At 33.9% G+C, this 5058-nt stretch overlaps 1 long non-coding RNA gene across 2 annotated transcripts; it reads right to left on the reverse strand.

The window, feature by feature from the left end:
• Window positions 1–735: 735 nt before the first annotated feature.
• Window positions 736–1603, reverse strand: LOC122139676. 2 transcript variants are annotated; one of them, XR_006156483.1, is made up of 3 exons: window positions 1412–1603; window positions 980–1148; window positions 736–829 (listed from the first exon to the last, which is right to left on the reverse strand). It is a non-coding gene; the product is annotated as an uncharacterized LOC122139676 (long non-coding RNA). The 2 variants fall into 2 exon arrangements; XR_006156482.1 differs by having other exon boundaries at window positions 980–1603.
• Between the last annotated feature and the right edge of the window lie 3455 nt (window positions 1604–5058).

Genomic DNA, 5058 nt, shown 5'->3' on the forward strand with positions numbered 1-5058 from the left:
TAACATTAAACACAGTAATATTGTGATTTTTTACAATTTAAATAACATTTAAAGTTTTCTATTTTAAAGTATTTTTAATTTGTAATTCATTCCTGTGATGGAAAAGCTGAATTTTCAGCAGCCCCGACTCGTCTTGTGTCACATGATCCTTCAGAAATCATTCTAAAATGATGATTTGTGCTCAAGAAACATTTCTTATTATCAACAATGCTGATATATATTTTTGTAGATTCTTTGATGAATAAAAAGGGCCAAACAAAAAAAAAACACAGCATTCTTTGAAACAGAAATCTTTTATAACATTATGAATGAATTTACCATCACTTTGATCAATATAATGCATCCGTGCTTGTTAAGTTTTTTAATTTTGTACTGTTACTTTTGATTAATTGAATGCATCCTACATGAATGTAGTTTTTATTTTTCTTTTTTAAATTTATATATTTTTGTAGTGTAACAGAAAGAACATTACTAACATACAATAACACCATCACAACACATATACCTCCACAAATTCTTTCTTCTTATGTGTCATGGCACCACAGTTTTCACATGCTCCTTTTCTGTATTTTGTTGACTGACTGGTTCTAGTTGACAGGGAGGGCAATGAGAAAGGGTTTAGAAACTAAATCACTTTTTATAACATGTGACTATTTGGATAGAGGTAGTCCTCACTTCTTGTACACCTCTTTTGTACCAGTCTCCGATGGGTGTAAACCGTTTCTCGTTCTCTGTCTGGGGTCTCTGGTGCTTGAGGGTGGGTCTCTTTGATGGGTCGATGTACCAAGGGACAGATGAGATGTACTGGGGAATATGAGGGTTGATATCCCTGGTAACAAAATATTATGGTCAGGGGAATCGTTACAGCATAAAGTCACTTTAATACTTGTTTTTATTTTTTATTACAGTGATTATATGTATGAATGTACAGTTCAGTGCCCCACCCTGCTCTTGTGTTATGTTCATCTGCTCAACATACTTTCCCTCCTCGTCAACTTCAGCTGGAGCATTTCCTAATTTTCTCTGTTCTTCCAGCTCTTTTTCTTCCTCCAGTTTCTCGGGTCATTTTCTTCGGCTCTTCGAGATCTACGACCCCCTCCGACACTTTAAACGTTACCCTCCTTCTTCGACATGATCTTCAGCTAAACCTAACGTTACACACAAAGAGATCACGATCGGAGGTTCAAAACATCAATTCGAAATGAATCATTCGGAATCTGAAAACAAACATAAACAAACAACAACAACAACTCCCGAAAACACACACAAACACAGAAACAGATATCTAAATAAATAAATAATAATAATAATAAAATAAATAAATAAAAGATCAAAATCTGCTGACAGAGAGTAGAGAGATGCATAATTAACACAGAAACCAGACGGTTACGATATCTTATGTATTATTTACAGCAACTTTTGTGTTTAATGTTGATTTAACTGGAAAAGTGATAGCCAGTATCGCTGATACGTCAGGTTTTAAGGCAATAAGCTACTAATTTACCGGCTGTTTGGTGAAATTAAAAAAAAACGATGATAAATATTTTACACCTTGAGCTGTCGGCTGCTCGCGAGTTGTTTACAAGTGTGTTACAACCGCACTTCCGGGGAAACGACTTCCGGGGAAACGTCTTCTTCGCTGCGACGTGCTGCACGTATTTTCCTGTCTGAGTGACGCCCTCAGCTGGACTGAAGTAACTTATATTGACTTCCTGTACTCTTTGGCTGGACTGAAGTATTACTGTGGTCAAGACTGGAAACTTACAGCCGGACCCTCGCACCTCTAATGAACCGAGAAGTGGGTGTTGTTTCAGAAACCTGTTTGAGGAAGCTTAACATTTTCACATGGTACTATTTATTCTTCATAATTACAAATGCTGTATATGGGTATAAAAAGTCCTTGCTATTCTCCTCTGTGGATGAGAAGATCCCGTATTAGGGTCATTCTACAGAAATGTCCATTTTTCTGTCCCTATAGCCTTTACAGAAATATTACAATTGAAAAAACACATTAGGGTTACAATTTTATATATATATATATATAGATATATATATATATATATATATATAATAATATATATATATATAATTATATATATAATATATATTAAAATAAAACAATATGTTATTTGAACAATTAGACCTTCTTGCGCCATCAATGTGGCAATGTTTGTTTTTAATTAATTATAAAGAAATTCCAAGCACCACAAAAGCTGCTCGTCCGCACAGCCCTGTACAAAAAGTGCTTTATTTTGCAGTCACAAACTGTTTATTTTCGCCCCATTTTTTAAATAAACACAATAACAGTATTCATAACTATCAAAATATATATAAATAGCATAATAAAAACAAAATGCTGAATAACTATTATAAAATATATAATGAAAACAGTGGTCCCCTGAAGTTGTGTCACTGGTGTACCTGTGTGACAAAAACCGTTACCGTTTGAAATCAAAAAACACAACTGATGACATCACTTGACTTCCTCCTTCCTATTTTCTAAAGGATCTATGTGAAAAAAGCCCCGTGTTAAGTCCACTGTTTCTTTTCAGTTATCAGAAATTTTCTAATTTAACTCAGAAATTTTATGAACGATTTAGTTGACGTCACTGGTATGACCTATTTTATTGTTAGGGAATTGTAAAAATAATATAATACAAATGGATTAAAAACTACTTAATTTAGTGGGTATACCATGATTGACAACATATGGTTTGATTCCCTACAGCAGACATTTTGGTTTAAAATGCATTTTTCATGAAAACTGTCACTGGTGTTACTTTCCTTAAGGGTTAACACTGGTGAAGATCAGGACATCAGGTCTTATACGTGTGTCACTGGTGTTACTGTGCTGTGTACTACAGATACTGTACTGTTTTGTTTTTTTACATTAAATAAATAAAAACATAATCTCCTTATTCCTTGCATTTTCATTATTTTTTCTGTAACTCCTGAACACAGTGTGCGTGAAAAAAAAAAATAGAGAAAAAATATTTCATAAAATCTTTTAATATGATAAAGAGGTAACACCAGTGACAAAAAATGGTACATGTGGTCTTGAAATAATTGCACAAAAAAGCTAAAAAGAAAAATAATTAAGCTGTAATTTATATGTATTCATATAAAGTCAAAAGGTAATCTAATAATGTGGTCTAAGTTTAAATGCTAGAAAAAGAAATACATTTTAAGACATTTTGCCATAGTAAAAGTGGAAGTTTCTGTAGAATGACCCATTACCCAATTACACTTTCCTTTAGATTCTTTTCTTCAGCATGAAAGGATTTAGCAGAGTAGTGATTTAGCACATACTTTTATCCAAAGTGAAATACAAATGTACAAATAACAATGGGTATGGGTACTGATAAACATAAAAATAAAGCCACACTGAAACGTAGCAGAGAAAAAAAACAAAAACCCACCTACAAACTAATGTAGAATCTAGCCACATTGTTTGGTAGATCTGAGGTCTTTTTTTTTTTTTTGGTTGAGAGTGAGTTAAAATTACTACTAGAAGCTCAAAAACATGTTTGTACAATCCACCACTAAAAATAGTAACCTTTTTTATGGTTTAAATGATTATAATGGTGTACCCATAATGCTTAATATTATGCACAGTATTTTAACACATTATGTTTCTAGTGAATAATAGAGAATCAGCAAGACTGTGAACTGAAGGACAAATGCAGAGATGGCACTTTGTTAACTCGATACTAAAACTCTCCACCCATCTAAAAATAACCCTGGTGCAGTAACTGAAACTCTGTTGGACAGAGATAGGAAATTGTGAGCTATCGACTAATAGACCAGTGTCTGGTCAGACAATGATAGTGGTTTCCTGAGTGTTACTCACATGAGATGGCAGAATACAGAAAACGACACCCTGCTAATAATGGAAAAAATCCATAGTAGATAGTTTTTGGACATTTTAAGTAATTAATTGTCATATTTTCCTGTTAGGCCAGTCATATATTAAGTGTGATGGTTTATACAGATCATTTACAATGTTGTGGTAACATGTTATAGAAAAGATCCATGTTTCAATGTTAAAGAGTCTTAATTCAATGCAATGCATATTGATCACTAAATGAAAGAAAACCCTCGTTTTTGAAAACAGGCAAAACATAAGGGACAGTTGCTGTGCAGTGCTAACACTGAATTCTTTATCAGTTTCCTCCATTTGTAGCTTCAGTAATGGTTTTTTTCTCTGTAAGCTGTGCTTGGTGTTTAGAGAGCCTCGTGGCCGCCGGTGAGTTTGTGGAAAGAGCTCCTCGGTCAGTGTGTCACTTTGCTGTTCGGGAGCGATCTTGTGGCCATGAAGATGATCCTCAATGTACTTATGCACAACCTTACAGTCTGCATTCACGCAGGTGAATGCTATGTTTAATGTTTCCGTCGAATTCAATCGCCACCTAGAATTAGAGACAGGTGTTGATGATATAAGATGTGTCACAGGTCATAGCACATACATATTCATTCAAAACGTTTAAAAGCCGGAAGGTAAGATGTTTCTCACCAAGGCTGCATTTATTTGATCAAAAATACAGTAAAAACAAGAATTTGAGTGAAATATTGTTACAAATTATAATTACGGTCTTTATTTTTTTTAATATCTTTTGTGCTATAGCTGAATAGCTGAATTTTGAGGCATCATTACTGCCAGCCTTCATTGCACATTATCCATCAGAAATCATCTGATATGATGATTTGGTGCTCAAGAAACATTTCTTGATGATTTGGTGCTCAAGAAACATTTCTTTTGAGTATTTAAATGGAAACCATGATGCACTTGTTAGTTATTTTTAATGGCTAAGTCAAGGGACAAATTGCGTAGGGCAAGAATGCAATGAAAATGTCTCCTTCATTTAAATGAATGTATCACACAGTTATTATATTTTATATATTTTTTTATTTGAACCCTACCTGTCGTAATGTACCAATTAACATTTCCACTGTCTCATATTATTATAAACGCCAAGTCTTCACCACATCTCGATTCCAGGTCTATACGGATCAGACGGTTGTTAGTGATGCCCAGAACTTCGTCTTACGACTGCCTTA

This window comes from Cyprinus carpio, chromosome B14 (assembly GCF_018340385.1).
Source record: "Cyprinus carpio isolate SPL01 chromosome B14, ASM1834038v1, whole genome shotgun sequence".
Lineage (NCBI taxonomy): Eukaryota > Metazoa > Chordata > Actinopteri > Cypriniformes > Cyprinidae > Cyprinus > Cyprinus carpio.